Below are 17,639 nucleotides of genomic sequence, written 5' to 3' on the forward strand. Positions count from 1 at the left end.
AGACCGGACTCTTGACCGGCTGTATTATTAAACGAATGGAACTCTATAAATGGAATCAGCATAATAATTAATGCGAGAAAGTGACTTCTACACGCGTTACTTAATAGACTTACCTATCAAGAGAGCATTAAGTGGCGGTCTGAAGGCGTGCGGGCCCCCTGAGATCTCCTACTTTTATGTACTTTTCTTGTTCTATTCACTAGCATGTCAGTGATGCACACAATACTAAAGATGTTGCAGGAATTCTTGCAGAAATATGTCATCTGTAGTCTATAAAGATTGCGGTCAGAGAATCCTCCCAGGGGCTTTAGCTATGGGGAGTACAGAGGGAGCACTGGCATCTGAGCCATGATGCCTTAAGGCAGAGGTCCCCAACCGCCGGTCCGCGGACCAGGACCGGGCCGTTGGGGTTTTTCAGCCGGTCCGCGGCGCCGCTGACAGCTAGCTCCGCGGCCCTGCGCCTGGTCAGAGCTCGCTCTGTGTGGATTTATAATGTTTTCTGCCATAGCCGTGACAGCTCGCAGCTCCCGGCAGAGAACATTATGCAGGACGGGGTGGGGCGTCGGGCGGGTCTTAGTGACGCAGCCCTCCACAGCACAGCATGGTACCTGTTGTACGTCACGGGGCGGGTCTTAGTGACGCGGCCCTCCTGCACAGCATGGTGTGTTCCTGACGGGGTGGGGCGGCAGGCTCTCCTCACTGACACGCCCCCGGCAGAACATGTTATGTGGGGCGTGCTGGGGCAGCAGACTGGCTTCAGTGACGCGGCTCCCGGTACCGGTGTTCAGTGTGTAGCGCTGCTAAGCAGCAGCGCTGTATACACTGACGCTCAATGTACAATGCTGCTACTTAGCAGCGCTGTACACCGAGGTCCCGCCAGCATCCTCTCCATACAGCTCCACCCCTCCATAACCCCACCCCCATATGACCAAAGCCCCGCCCCCACCCCCACCGGGCCATGGAAAACTGGTCTTGCTTAAAGCCGGTCCCTGGTGCAAAAAAGGTTGGGGACCTCTGCCTTAAGGGGTTTAAAGACCCTTCTGCCACATAAGGGTCTGATTACAGATTTTGCATTGGGGGCCCTGTCATAATTCTGCCACTTCCGGTGTCGACAGAATACCTGACAGCGTGTAGTGCACACAAGGATTCACTGTAGTCTTGTAGCCTAAGGCCGGACAACCCCTTTAAGTAGGACTTCAAAAAGGACTTTCAAGAAGATTTATATTAAAATTAGTCATGAATTCATAGAAGGGTTTGTCCAGTCATTTTTTTACCCAGCAAAATAAAAAATCTATACTTACCTACCACAGCTGTAACTGATAGGCATCAATGGTCACAGACCATCCCCACCACGAAAGGAAGCAAGGAGACCACTACAGAAGAATTTCTGGGAGATCAGTAGATTAGTGTATTCTTTTATTTTTAGACCACAAGGGGCTTGGTTTACAAAAAAATGAAATTAGGACTAAAGTGCTTACAAAGATTTTGTCATTTTATCAGCTTGCGATAATTTCTGAATATTTTTGCAAAATTGTGATTTACGAAGAACTTTTTCCCATTTGGAGGAGAGTTATTTTTTATAACTGTTCTCTTTTAATGCTGCCACATTTACATAATTTAAGGCGGCTATATTCAGAAGATATCTTAAAAGGATTTTTGGTTTACTTGAGCTGGTTGATAATCACAGACTCAGCAGTTGTCCTCTCTCCCATGTTTCAGCAATACCTCTTGGCAACTGCACTGGTCTTCATTGACAGGGCATGGCGGTGATATCACAACTATAGTGCATGTGACCTCTGCAATCAATCACTATGCTTAGTGGTCATTCCGCTAAGCCCATTGATTGGCTGCAGTGGTCTCATGTGCTGGAGTCATGAGGTCAATACTACATGTTGACAAAAAAGAGCCGAGCGGAGGCAGAGAGGCATTCCCGGAGCATGGAAGGGTGCGTAACTAATCCAAACTTTGGTTGCTACTTTAACTGCTGACTTACAAATATAAGTCAGCAGTTACAAATATATGGCTAGTGATCAAAATAAACAATTAATGTACATGTATATGAGAAAGTTTAAGCATATGTAAAATTGTCTATTTTTTAGCCAGAAAAATGGACAATTTTCATCCTTATTGTAATTTTTATTCCATCTGTATGCCTTCCATGTGTCATCCATATTTCTGTGTTTTGTATGACATCCATGTGGCATCTGTTTTTGCCCAATGTAACAATGCAACTCACTTGGGAGCGATATGAGGTATCACAGGAACCATTTCTATTTAAAAGTTCGGCTGGTTTATTTCTGTCATGCAAGGTGTGGGAAAGACTTAGTGAAACACAGAGGGAAGAGGAAAAGGGAGCCCAGGCACTAGGGAAAGGGGGGAGTGGAGACCTCCTAATCTGGTCTAGCGTCACCCTGTCTCAACTACCGTCCCTATATTGGTTCTTCACCAATCGCCGAATGCGTGCCTCGCCCTGACTGTCCCTGCAGTATGGCTAAGGCTAGGGAAGGGATGAGATGAGCACTAGTTGATCTCCACTAAACTCTATAGACAACAAGGGCAGAAAAACAGGGGGAATTGCTTAGCTTTAGACTACTCCAAACAAATGCGCACACGGCCTCAAGCTCCAGAGAGGACGAGGTACTGCTCTTGCTAAAGCCTCACAAGTAGTAATGAATATCGCCAGCACCTCCCTCTCAGACACACCAGGTATTTATACACCCAGGCCAGGGAGCTAATTAGCCAGAGGGAGGTAGCCGCTGGGTCCTAGAGACAGCCAGCCTCTAAAAAGATGTCTGTAATGCCAAACGTAGAGATCTTCTGCGACCAACTGCAGGGCGACTGTCTGTCACCTCTGACACACCTGTGACAATTTCAGTCCTCATAAACCACATCACAGGAAACTCAGATATAACCCTTGCCCAGCATAAAGTAAAACCTAAAGCAAAAAATACATACAACAGTGCTAGTTAGCCCACCTGGCTTAGAGTCCAGCTTCTTAGTCTTTTAGCAAAGGCACTCAATCCAGGAGATCAGCACACCTCCATACACACAGACATGTGTGAGACAAACAGGTCTCATATTACACAGTGAACCACACTCAGGAGTAAAGATATGGTGAGCAGCCATCTCTGCCAACTCTTAAGCTGCTCACAATCAATCTATCATGGCCGATTAACCCCTTTTAGTCCTATATGTACTAAAGCATTACTCCAGGTTTATTCTCCATCCACTAGGTGTCCAACAGCCACTTTAGACCAACAATATTTAAAAAAATTTGAAGCTAAGATACAGTTTCCTGTGTTAATAATCACAATGCATCCATAAAAAACGGATGTATTATTGATGATCCATATGGAATCTTTTTCATTTTTTACGTACCCATAGACTTGAATGAGCGAGTGTGATCCACAAAAAGGAAGAGAATACACTTGGTCCATATGAATTTTTTTTCATCTGAATAGCCCTATTCAATAACACTGGTCTGAGCAATGCCCATGTGTTATTCAATTTTAACACGGACAGCACACATATGTATAATACGATCATCTGAACGAGCCCTTACGGGAGCTTTCCTCTCTCCTGAATAATAGAATAAAGGCATCATGCTGCAAACTTCACTGTTATTCTGTTTTCTTTCTTTTTGGGGCTTTCTCTATACTATATACTGTACGTGAGTTGTTTTAATTAAAAAGATAAAGATCTTTATAATGAAGAACAATCTCTCACATTCAGTAACTGTATTTTCCCTGAATCTCTCCACAGAGCACATACTAATTATAACCTGTTATTTAACATCCGACATAGGTTCCCACTCACTTATTGCAGAGGAGTTGGTGTTGCGCTGGTATAACCTTTACTACCCTGTGTTTTCCTCATCCTGTGAATGTCATAGTGAATTATAGTTTACTGCAAACGTGAAGATCTTGTCCATGAAAGTGGTTTTCCAAGAAAAATTTTTTTTACCCCAGAGGCTTCCACAGTAACAATAAGGCCCTGGCCCCACTATCAGTATTTGGTCAGTATTCGGTCAGTATTTTTTCTCAGGAGTGGGAGCCAAAACCAGATGAGGAACAATCAGAGAAAAGATATAATAGAAACAAGTCACCAATTCTGCATTTATCACCCACTCCTGGTTTTGACCAACACTGACCGAATACTGACCAAATACTGATAGTGGAGCCATGGCTTAAAACATTCACTCACCAATCTGTTCTCCAGCACTAGCTCTCAGCCGCTGCCCCATGTTTCTATTGATACATTGCTGCCATGACTAGTGATGTTCAAAATCCGATCTCCAAACTTAAGTTCGACACTAATCTGGCACATTCGGATTTGTGATCGGAAAGGCTAGCAGTTTTACTTAAAATCGGCGAAAATCGGCACTGTTCAGCGAATAAGTGTAAGAACGTGATTGCGGGGCAACTACAGCGTTTTTAACAATTTTGCTAACATAGTGCTTGTGTATAATGAGCGGGGGGACGTGGTAGATGAGTGTGGGGGCTGGTAATAGCTCAGAACAGGTCAGATCGGCGGCGCACTTGTAATTTTAAAATTTTTTTTCCCTGTAACTTTAAGTGAGGAAAGCACGGCTAGCCAATCACAGCGCAGGAAGCATCCACACTGTCCAGACACAAGGGCTTCTGCCATAGGCTGCTGAAATCATATGTTCTCTCTGTATAAAAAGCGGCCATGTTTCCTCAGTGCCATTTTATCCATGTCACTGCTGGAGAAAGACGCTGCTCAGTGTGCGCCCGTGTACTGAGAGATATTACCTAGATAGATGGGCGCTTGTTTTGAAGTCAGATAGTGTAGATAAGTCCTGTGTACCTGTTCAATCGACCTTGCAGTACATTTTTTTTTCTTGTGCAATTACTGAGATTCTGACAGAAAGAGCAGGGGCCATGCCATAGAACAGTGTTGTGCACCAGTTGTATTGTGCTGTATGCACGAGTATACCTTCAATCTATTTTTGCACTTGCTAATGTGATCAAGCAAGCAAGCCCTTGTAGGCCACTTTTTGATTTTGTGGGGTTGAAATTCAGCTATCTGCAGAGCTTTCAGTGCAGAGCTTCTGAGTGCAGAGCACAAAAAAACTTTTAAATGTGATAGTGCAAGCTGTGTTAGCCCAGTTTGTAATTTTTTTGGTGGATGAAATTCAGCTTTTTGCACAGTAAAACAAATATATTTTTTCTGTTGCTAGGCAGCTTCCACAAAAGATTTTTTTGTGTGGCAAACGTGATACAGTCTGCTAAAAGCCACCTACTATATTAGTGGCGGTGAAATTCAGCTGTATGCAGACCTCATGCAGAGTAAAAAAATCTATTTTTTGCTGTGACTAACGTGATACAGCAGATTAGATCTGAGTTTGAAATATCTTGGAGCATAAATTCTATGTTATACAGGCCTCATTCACAGTCAAAAAATACTTTCTTCGATTCCTAACGTTATACAGCAGGGACTATCTCAGTTTGAATTAGTTTGGAGAATATCTCGTATGTTATACAAGCTTCATCCACACTAAAAAAATACTTTCTTCTGTTATTAATGTGATACAATAGGGGACACCTCAGTTTGAAATTGTTCGTAGCATATCTCCTATATTATACAGGCGTCATCCACACTAAAAAAATACTTTCTTCTGTTACTTATATCATACACTAGGGGACATCTCAGGGTGCCAAGGGAGGGTGGTTCACTGCGATCGAGGGGGGTTGGTGATGCCAGAAAAGCTGTTAGTGAAGGTGTTAGTGAAGGCGAGGAACAAATGGAAGAGGAAGAGGTGATGGGCGAGCAACAGTCGGAACACGAAGAGGATAATCATCCCCTCTCTGTTCGTGTTTGCCGGGAGGGGACGGACGAAGCAAGCATCAGAATTACCCAGCCACCAACACAACATGGGCTTGAACCTCATGAAAGAGCCCGACATATGAATGCGTTCTTGCTGAACTATCTGCAATATGATCCCCGTATAGTTCTGATTCAAAATAGTGCTGACTACTGGGTTGCCACTTTGTTAGATCTACGTTATAAGAGTACATTTTGACAGATGCTTTCCGCCCTGGAAAGGGACTCGCGAATGCTGGTGTATCGAAACATGCTTTTATACAACCTTAAGATAGGTTTTCCCCAAGCCAGCAGTGAGGCACACAGAGTGCATCGCAGCTCTACACTAACGACCTCCGGCACGTCAATTCATCAACGTCAAAATATTAGCAGCATCAGTAGTGTAAGTGGCAGAAGCAATTTCTGTGAGGTCAGCCTCCGCACATAAGAGCCGATGAGTGGGCATGGATGTCTGACATCTGTGCCATCCTCCAAAACTTTGAGGGCTCCACCAAGATGGTGAGCAGCGATGACGCCATAATTAGCGTCACCATCCCGCTTCTCTGTCTACTGAAATGCTCGGTGCTCATAGTTAAAGAGGAGGCATTGCAGGTGGAGCAAGGAACTATACAGCCCAGCCTCATCTCATCTCAACGCAGATTGGGTGATAATGAGGAGGAGGATGATGAGGAGGAGAACATGGATATGTTCTTGGTGAGAATAGGGAACTCTTGGCTGTATTAGAAGTCTTGATACCCCTCTTTCAGTCTGTGGGAAAGCTGTAGGAGTTTCGCTTAATGACCTTCAATGGCCCAAACTGTGGCTTTGCTTATGCACATTATTTCTCAAAACGCATTGCAGATTAGGCCATTGTCCTACTTTGTAATGATTAAATTCAAGGCATAAAAAAAGATCTTTCTCTGTGACTAAGCACCACCAAGAAGTGTGAGCTGATGTTGGACGGGCTGCCATTGCTTATGCAACAAGCTGTATTAGAGGACTTTCTGGGAGAAATGACAGCCGGAGTAGATACAGTTTCCCTCTATGCCAGTCCTTTCACTGAGCTAAAGAATATGTCTGTGATGAAATACAACTCTCACCGAGATGCAGTGTCAGACTGAAGAACATTAGGCCCACCAGAGGATTCGATTCTGAGGGACCACCTTTCTCCACTGCTAAAGAGCCCCATAGCAGTTGCAAGGTTTGCCTATGAACTCTTCTGAAGGAGAAGCCAGGGCCCACCGGAGGATAATCCGGTTGTTCGGGGGGGCCCATCCAACCCTGTTGAGAAGCAGCCCTGGCTAAAAAAAGTCTGTGTGAAGCTTCCTGATCACTCTATTGCAGCTTTTTTACTGAGGGGGAAACCCACGCAAACACAGCGAGAACATACAAAATCCTTGCTGGCATTTGAACCTAGGATCCCAGCGCTGTAAGGCTTCAGTGCTAACTACTGAGCCACTGTGCTGCCGTTCTCCCTCTGATATCTAACATGCTGGATAAACTTGCATCTACTGCCACTCTGTATCTTCAGCTCCTTTGTGAGAAACTAATGTATTTGGGCAGCCACTCAGTCTACCAAATAAAATTCTTGAGAAGGAAATTGTTGATAGCTTTGCTACTGGTACTGTGGGCACTGCTAATACCATGGCATCGTGCCATAGTTCACTGGAAATATCCCAGGCTGGTAGGAGCCAAACAGATTCGCACAGAAAAGTACCAACAGTAATGTTCTGGAACCCGTGCTTGTGGAAGGCTTGGGCGACACTGGGAGAAATAGTAGCGGCTGGGGACCCAGTATGGAGACCCGGCCGCCACCATGAGGTTATGTAAAGCTTCCACCTCCATGAGCCTAAAAGGCAATATTTCAAGTGCAAGCAGCTGTCCAGAAATGTGGCAGTTTAGTATTGCGGTCTGTTTGGCTGGCTGCATACTTGAGCTTGCATTCCAAGTAACAGACAACTAAGGAGATAGATGGCCTCATCATCATCACAACCTGCAAGGTTTGCATTATGAACTCTCCTGATGGAGAAGCCAGGGCTACCGGAGGATTCTCCCATTCTCTGGTGGGCCCGTTTAACCCTGCCGAGAAGCAGCCCTGGCTAAGAAAAGTCTGTGTGAAGGTTCCCGGACACTCTATGGTTGCTTTTTTATTGTGGACTGGCTCCAGCAATCCATAAGATTGCAATCTATAAGATCCCTTCACTGGCTCCCAATTGCCCAGCGTATTCAGTTAAAACTACTAACACTGATGTACAAAGCCATCCATACCCTTTCGTCTTCTCCTTACATCTCTGAACTAATCTCCTCATATATTCCCTTACGTAAACTCCAGTTCTCCCAAGACCTCCTTCTCTCCACACTTATTTGTTTCTTATCCAATCTCCTCCAATACTTCTACCAAATATCCCCCATCCTCTAGAATTCTGTGCCTCAACACATCCGATTAGCCACCACATTCGGATCCTTCAGACACAACCTGAAAACCCAGCTCTTCAAGACAGCCTACAGCCTGCCATTGCCTCGCTGCCACCTCAATACCACCGGAGCTAATGCAACTCCACAACCTACTGTCTCCTTCCCCACCATCCTGTAGAATATAAGGCGGAAAGAGCAGGGTCTATAAGACTTAATATGCAATATGGCACCTTGGCAAAGCCCAGTTATGTTCTCCCTTTGATATCTAATAATAACAAACAGGTCATGCTGGAGAAACTTGCACCTACTGCCACTCAGTGTCTTCAGCTCCTTTGTGAGAAACTAATGTTTTCTCAGCCAGTCTGCCAAATAAAATTCCTGAAGTACGGAAATTGTGGATGGCTTTGCTTCTGGTACTGGTACTATCATCATGAAGGAGTTTGCTCGTTGTCTAGTAGTCTGGCTTTTATACTAAAGATCCTGTTTATTTTATAGTTTTAAGTGAGCATGCAGAGACCATGGTTTATGCAGCAGCGCATCCAGGCCGAGATAGTGGCGGAGAAATTGCTGTACCATCAGGTTGAGGATGCGAGCCATGCAAGGCACTTGTCTGAGGTTGCCTCAGCGTAGGACCGCCACCTGATTTGCACCGTTATTACACACGGCCTTCCCTTGCTTCAGGTTCAGTGGAGACAGCCATTGCTCAAACTCGGCCTGGAGAGCTGTCCACAACTCTTCATCTATATGACTGCGATCTTCAAGGCATATTAATTTGAACACTGCCTGATTGCGGTGAGCACTGGCTGCGCAGTACAGAGGTGGAGGGAATTCTCTCTGACTAAAGTCACCAACGACCTACTAACTGCCAAATCCAAGCAAGACTACTCTTTCTTCCTCCTAGACCTGTCATCTGCCTTAGACACAGTAGACCATACCCTCTTACTTCAGACTCCCATCTCTCGGCATCACAGACTCGACCCTGTCTTGGATCTTTTCATACCTAACCGACAGGACATTCAGTGTCTCCCACACACATACCACCTCCTCATCTCACCCCCTATGTGTCGGTGTCCCCCAAGGTTCAGTTATAGGACCCAGGCTCCTCTCCATCTACACCTTCGGCCTGGGACAGCTCATGGTCTCAAGGCTTTCTGTATCACATCTATGCTTATGACACACATATCTACCTCTCTGCACCTGATATCACCTCCTTACTAACCAGAATCCCACAATGTGTAAATGTGTATCTTCTATTTCATCTTTCTTCTCTGCTAGATTTGTAAAAATTTATAAAACAGAATGCATCATCTTTCCACCATCTCATTCATCCCCCACTAACTGACCTATCCATCAAAGTGAATGGCTGCCCACTCTCCCCAGTCCCACAAGCTTGACTCTGATCTGTCCTTCAAACGTCAGATCCAAGCCCTTTCCACTTGCTGCTGACTCCAACTCCAAAGTGTCTGGGGGATCTGCACATTCCTCAACCATGAATCTAGAAAAACACCAGTGCACGCCCTCATCATCTCCCGCTTCGACTACTACAAGCTTCTGCTCTGTGGCCTCCCTTCTACCACTCTCGCACCCCTCCAATCTGTCCTAAACTGTGCTGGCTGATTAATCCACATGTCAACCCGCTATTCCCAGACTTCTCCTCTCTGTCAATCCCTGTGCTGACCCCCTGTTGCCCAGAGACTCCAGTTGAAAAGCCTAAGTTTAGCATACATGTGTGACCTAGTCTCCCTGTACTAGTTACCTGCACGCAACCTCCCATCCTTCCAAGATCTCTTTCTCTACTTCCCTCTTATCTCTTCTTGTCACAATCACATACAAGATTTCTCCCGTGCATCTCACCTACTGTGTAACGCTGTACCCCAACACATCAGACTGTCGCCTACTGTGGAAACCTTGAAAAGGAAGCTGAAGACCCACTTCTTGTGACAAGCGTACAATCTGCAGTAAGCCTCTCCCCAGCTTACCACTGCACAACTGGCTGCACCCTGACCTACTGTATCCTCACCCATCCCTTATAGATTGTTTGTGTACCCTCACGGGCAGGGTCCTCTCTCCTCTTGTACCAGTCGGTGAGTCACTGACATGTAAAGCGCCACGGAATAAATGTCGCTGTAATAATAATTATAGTACTTGTACTCTGGGTCAATTGATAGCACTTTCCAGGTGTCTATTCCTAATTTTATGTGTTTTGGCAGCTTTTGGGCCCATTTGAAGGCGTTGCATATGCATTTATTGCCCCCCCATTGAATCCTATGGTGTTCGGTAACGTTCGTCGAATATTCGACGAATAAATCGGCGAATATTGCAGATTCGACGATCAGACCCCAAACCCGATTATCAAAACATTCACTCATCTCTAGCTGTGACACTACAACTACATCTCAGCCAATCAGTGGACTCAGCAGTAATGGTTTGCATTAGGTGGAAATTATAAAGGCAGCATTTACTCATCCCCCGGCAATGCCTCTCTGCCATCGCTCTCCTCTTTGTTGACAACACGCAGAAGTGACATCATGACTCCAGCACATGAGACCGCTGCAGCCAATCATTGGGCTAAGCAGAATGATCGCTGAGTAAAGTGATTGGATGCAGAGGTCACCTGTACTGTAGTTGTGATATCACTGCTATACCCTGTCAACGAAGACCAATGCAGCTGTGGAGAGGTATTGCTGGAACAGAAGGGGGGTGTAACTGCTGAGTCTGTCATTTTCAACCAGCGCAAGATAATCGTAAACCCTTTTAAGACATCGTGTGAAGACAAGGGGTCTTCCGTGGGCGTAATATTACTCAGACAATACAGGGTGAGGGTAAAACAGTGTTGCAATACTTTATTGACCCACCAAATGGACAATAAACACATAGAACAGTCCCCGTTAATACCCAAGATGGTACAACATTACACAGAGCTCACCCTTCCGCTGGTCCACCTGGGATAGAACAGCTGCAACTTTGGGACTTCTAAGGCCAACTACTTCAACCAGTGGCCCCCCGCTTCTGGCAGGCCCCCACTGAGAGCAGGTAGTGACAAGCTTAGGAAGATAACAGTCCATCAAGGTACAAAGCCAGGAGACCCGAGTGTCCCACACTGGCCTCTCCGGGAATTTCCATGGTGCCAGATGACCGGCGGGTCCCAATCTGGTTTCTCCGAATGTCTCCATGGGTTCCAGGCGACCGGAGGGTCCCACCTGGCAACCACAAACAACATATCCATGGGGCCAGGTGACTTCATCATCCCAAACTGGTTCTCTCCAAATGTATCCATGGGCTCTCTGATGGTCAATGGAGCAGATCCGTATCTTTCCAGTCAGGGCCATATACCCTTAGGCCGGAATCATCTAGAATCCAAATCTGTGTCTCTTTGGTTAATGCCATGCTTCAAAGCTGATGGTCTGATAGAGTCTCTGATCTTTGATTCTCCTTGTAAAGTCTCTTTTCAATCTCTGCTTCAAGTCTGACTGCTACAGAAGCACATGTCCCTTAAAATAGTTTCAGGTGTCCTTTTCAAGTACACAGGTAAGCGGTTAGGGAGGGCATTACACACAGGGTTCAGGTCTCATTGTTTGAGCTAATCTATTTACATAGTTGGTATAGGAGGGGACTCTTGTAAATAAACATCTAGCTAGCTTAGTATAATATGTCATTATCATAGTAACAAATATCATTGTTTCCAAAGGAAAAGAAGTCAACATTCAGTTTTATACACATAATAGTGTGTCCTTCTTGACCAGCCACAGAAATACACATACATTTACAAGTCAACATGAACACAATAGTGTATTTCTCTTGGCTCAACAAATCTAATTGTCTGGCTGATTAAGATTATAAGCTGCATCATCACAAAAAGCATATAAGAATCTTGTACAGAATGAGAGGAATAGGGCTAAGCAACAACACATGTGAAAAAGACTTGGGTATACTAATAGATCACAGACTGAACAGGAGTCAACAGTGTGACGCAGCATAAAAAAATGTTTTTATGTTTCTGTACATGGCCACCTTAAATTATGTAAATAGGGCAAAACAAAACAATTATGCAAAAGAACTCTACTCCAAATGGAAAAAAAAGTTTGTGTAGTTTCTAACACAAAACACACAAGTTGTGTTTTAAGACTAGGCGGCACTAGAGATTTAAACTCATTCCTTCTGAAAGAGAGCTACTTTGCAAAAATGTTCCCATTTGCCCTTAAGACTCTCCCTACCTGTTGGATTTATGGGAGCATCATACCTTCTGAGAAATCAATAATTAGAAATCTAATGAACAAGGTTAATAGCAAATTCTCAGGAATTATGGAAATATTTGGAGAATTTTCTTGGAGGAATTACTTCAACTCTGGGTGGTAGATATTTTTTAGATTTTCTCCTTGCACCTTTCTTATGCAACATACTGTAATAATTCCAGCACGCAGTCTCATCTCTCGGGCTTTGTATATGTGTGCGCTGCTCTGATGTGAAAGTCTCCTAATCTACTGCACTGCATCGGAGACTCAAACAGCTGCTAGGAGCCATTGAAATGAAACTTGCAGTAATTTTTTCTGGTTGGCTGATCTCATTATTATCCATCATTAGTTACACTTGTGTGAGCTTTAATAACATCTTCATAATTACAGAGTCCACAATTTTCTCACCTCCAGTCTGATCATGGATCTGAAAGTTTATCTTAGAAGGTTAGAATTGTTTATAATGTGTCCACCTCCCGGATAATCTTTAGTCACAGCTGACAGACTGGTGACACAACTGAGAAAGGTGAAAGGTAACCGAAAAATGCATAATTACAAGGAGTGGCCTCATGTTAGATAAAATATGGCCAAGTCTAACTTCTGCATAATTGTTAACAAGTTGCAGTAATGGCACAGAACACATTACTGGTAGAAATTAGTGAATTGATTCAAGATGAAGACTGATTCACCGGGAAGGACTAAGGCTAAGTGCCCACGATGCAGAAATGCTCCGGATTTTCCTGAGCGTTTCTGCATCTCCCTGGCAGAAAAAACGCATGCGGATTTTACATGTGGATTTTACATGCGTTTTTCCTGCCAGGGACAATCCACATGCGGGTTGACAACGCTCTCCAAGCGATTTTAGCATCACTTGGAAAGTGCTTGACAACTTGGTCACACTATATAAATCCATGCAAACGGCATGGATTTATATAGTGTGACCGTAAATAATGTTAAAAAATAAAAAAATAAATCTATACTTACCTTCTGATGGCCCCGGAGTCTTGATTCCATGCGTCTCGGCTTGCCGGCAGCTCGCGGTACACTACACTGAAGGACCTGCCATCACATGATTAAATGACGTCAGCGCAGGTCCTTCAGTCCACTGCGATCAGCCGGCAAGCGAGGACAAGCGCACCGCGGGCCATCAGAAGGTAAGTATAATATTTATTTTTTATTTTATTCTTTTTTTTACAGGTTCTGTGGTACCCGGGTCCAGAGGAGAGTCTCCTCTCCTCCAGACCCGGGTACCATCCGCACATTGAAACGCTTGGATTCCGCATGTACAGATGCAGTGATGCGGAATCCATGTGTTCCAATGTAAGTCAATGGCGGCGAAAACGCAGCGCTTCCGCAAAATAATTGGTAGTGCTGCGTTTTTTTCCGCAATGATAACCCGCAGCGGAAATTTCCGCAGCATGTGCACAGCACATGCGGATTATCATTGGGGAACATGGCAGGTCTTCTACAAAGTGTTTTTTAAGCGTTTCTGCAGCAGAATTGCAGCTGCGGAAATGCTTAAAAAACGCATAGTGGGCACACAGCCTTAAAGGGATCCTGTAATGTAAAATAGTGCAATTAACCTGCAGATATGGGGTAATTCTGAAGGTTAATAACGTTCTGACACAGTGCGGCCGCCGCACTGGGAGCCCCGCTGCTGGGAGGAAATTAACTTTATTCCTCCCTTCAGCCTCACTCTTTCAGTCATAGGGGTGCAGCCGGCACAGTTTCAATGTATAGAGAGAGGCATCTGTAACGCCATCCCTGACACTCACTAACAGCCGACAGGGATACACAGACGAGACGTCATGAGGGGGGTAGAGACTGCAGTCACTACCACAGTCTCTGACCCCACCCTGAAATGGAGTGTCATTGTGGCGCCCTGCTGTGCATTGGTGCCACAGAACCCAGAAGGGTGAATGGATGGACTTCTCCACAAGAGGCCCTCACTACATTCATACACCTCCACCTACCACCTCAGACCAGCAGAGGGAGCCTGTTAGGGACATATATAGGGAAGGTGGAGCTAGGCAGCTCAGTTAAGTTTCAGTTTGAGTCTAGAGTTTGTTCCAGTCAGTGTTCAGAGAGGAACACAGCTCTGAGTGAGCAGAGAGCGTGCCGACGCTCAGAGAGCGGTGAAGATGCAGCACGCCAGCTGCCAAGTAGTGAGGGCCCCGAGTGGAGCTAAGGGGGCAGAGGAGCATAGTAAGCTCTCCCCGATTTATATACCGGACACCGGGTCCGGGCCTACAGGGACTCCTTATACCCAGTAGGAACCACCAGAACCCCTGGAGAACTACAGGTCCCAGGTTCACCAAGCACTGACTAAAGTACCAGGGTTAGGAGTCACGGAGGTCCCAGCATTCAGGGAGAGTGATCTCCAAAGAGAAGGCCCTACCACCAGGTCAGCAGGTGCAGAGAGAGAGAGAGAGAGATTAACCAAGTTAGGCCCAGCTCCAGGCAGGCCAGAAGCTTAGAGAAATAAGAAACAGATCAGGAGGCCCTATACCCGCTCACTGGGGAGAGTCCAGAAGTGTGCCCTTCACCTGGAGTACCCTGGACCATGCCAGCAGCATCACCAGTAAAGGTACTGAAGCTTACCCCCGTGTGAGTGTCCGTCCTTCCTCCGGGACCATCCTGCCGTATCTCCCCTGCACCGCCATGCAATACATCCCCCACGCTGCCCTGAGGCCCACTCCACCTGTGGGGAGCCATTCCATCACAAGCTGCCCAACCATCTGCCTCAGAGGACTGTTGCAGCCCTGCTGATCCTCACCAGACACCACAGGTGGTGTCACGACAAATCCCCTATAAATATACCCCCCTTTTTGCACTGACTGCCCTGGGTCACGGACCGGGCCAGCCACCGTGATCTCCCCCAAAAGCAGCCATAAGGCCCGGCTGCCGAGTACCCCACGGCCCTGTGGGCGAGTCATCATCAATGACTTCCTTTTCAGGGTCTGATTGTCAGAGGCTCAAAAAGGCTGCCTTGGACAGTGTCACGCTGTGACTGTACGTGATATAGGGAAAGGGGCCCTGCACTATCCCTCGGACTAGGACCCTAACTATTCCTGCTCCCAAAGGTACTCCTGATGGTGAGGAGGTTTGGGCCACGTGCCTTACTGCTCTCCAGTAATACCCTGGCTGTCTCCACTCCCTCCCCCAGGAGGCCTGGGACAGAAATGCTACTGTATAAACACGTAAGACAAACAGGGATAACAGAAAAGCAACTAACATACAAAACACTCACCAGAGGCAGAAAGGTATATGAGGAAGGGAAGGTGTGAGGAGCTGTCCTTGTTCTAAAAACTACTGGACCAATGGATGTAGAGTGGAGTCCACCGCTCTAAGGGATGCAGACTTTTTTCAGCACGGAGCACCAGTTCCATTGATCTTATTGTGTTTTATTAGAGATTTACTTGTTAAGTTTTATTAGAGATTTGCTTGCTATGTTTTATTAGTGATTTGCTTGCTCATCATTTCAGCCTCAGGAATCAATAATTCCATTCAGTGACAGACAGCAGAGGAATATATACAGGCTGGATCTTATGCACACATAAAGCCATGCCCAAGATTGGTAATCAAGGAAAGCAATCATTCTATTAATCTTGTTAGTATCTCAGGGGCATTGAGCCATTGTTCTAACAGCCACCAGAGCCATCATCACAGGGGGTCTCACATGCAGTCCCAGATGAAGGGCTTCTGGAAAATTCTTCATTCTTTCAGCTAAAAGAAAATGCTTAAGGGAGAGGGTGTGAACACTTCTGACAATTCAGGGGGCTGATCCCAGGGAGGGAAGAAAATAAGCCACATGTTTTAGAGAGAGAATGTGGAAAAGATAGAAGGGAGAGGATCTAGACTGAGGTCCGGGAACCCATGTATGGATGGATGGCCTATGGAGTTTGGAGATCGGTTGCTAACTGGGCTGGATCTACAGTTGTGGGATCTGTCGCCTGGATTTGATAAAGTTTCTTAAGGATCATTGCTACTGGATACGTGTGCTTCTATCATTTTATCTGTCGTCTGGAGGAGCATGGACTGTGGCTACAGACTATACTGGCTGGAGATACGAAATCTGTGGGCCAACCAAAAGTTGGGAGACAGTGAGTATCGCCTGGTACTATGGCAATGGAATTACCGCCCCGGGGATCTTATGGACTGGGGGCAATGTGTTTTGGCCATTTTACCTGGAATTGTTATAAAATCATGAAGGTAAGGAATAGTGTTGAGCGAGCACTAAAATGCACGGGTGCTCGAAGCTCGGGCCGAGCTCACCGTGATACTCAGGTGCTCAACCCGAGCAACGAGCCCAATGTTAGTCAATGGGAGACCCGAGCATTTTTGCGGCGGCACCCCCGGCAGTCTGTAGAAAGCCCAAAACGATAGTGACAGTGCTCAAATGACATGGGGACAGCATAAGGATCGCCCCAGGAAGCATTTCTGACCCCCAGGTCACTGCTGTCAACAACGTGGTCAGAGGTATTAAGCCACTTTTACAGGCTCATAATAAAACATTCAGAAACGAAACTGAAACGGTTTTCCTGTGAAATATGTTAAGGAACATCCTTTCCAGGGTAAAGACTTGTGTATAAGGTAAAATAAATAGCCAAAAACAAAAATACTCCTCCACACCTTGGGCTATTTTCACAAGTAGCATTTTTTATGCGTTTTTGCACTTTTATATTGCTTTCAACCATGACAAATGCATTCACCGGGAAATGTAATTTTAACATTTTACAACATTATATGGCGATGTGCTGTGTGACACATGCATACAGTGCTGAAAAGACATGGGAACAGCATGGGGAAGACCCCTGAAAGCATCTCTGACACCCATCAGAAGTGATCCTTGCTGCATCAGAAGATGCAACTATCCCCATGCAAGTCCTTGTCCAAGGGCAGTGTTCAATTGTACCTCCCCCATTCCTTGCATTGCAAGCGCAAATATGCAGCCTGCCACCCACCCACCCAAGGCTGCAATACCATACTGCTTGCTTGCACTTGAAATTGGGCCTTTTAGGCATGTGGAGGCGGAATGTGGCCACCACATCATGACTGCGTCGGCGGCCTGGTATCCATACTCAGTCCCCAGCCGCCCGGCGGCCGGGTGTCCACGCTTGGTCCCCAGCTGCCTGGGGGCGGCCGGGTGTCCATATACGGTCCCCAGCC

General features: G+C 45.9%; 1 protein-coding gene across 2 annotated transcripts in view; it reads right to left on the bottom strand.

The window, feature by feature from the left end:
- SLC2A9 (solute carrier family 2 member 9) overlaps positions 1 to 17,639 on the bottom strand; it is a 741,777-nt gene that overhangs the window by 74,324 nt on the left and 649,814 nt on the right. The gene's annotated exons all lie outside the window — the stretch shown is intronic.

Source organism: Phyllobates terribilis, unplaced genomic scaffold (genome assembly GCF_046119375.1).
Source record: "Phyllobates terribilis strain yellow unplaced genomic scaffold, ASM4611937v1 Scaffold_1__5_contigs__length_1240528914, whole genome shotgun sequence".
Classification (NCBI taxonomy): Eukaryota; Metazoa; Chordata; class Amphibia; order Anura; family Dendrobatidae; genus Phyllobates; species Phyllobates terribilis.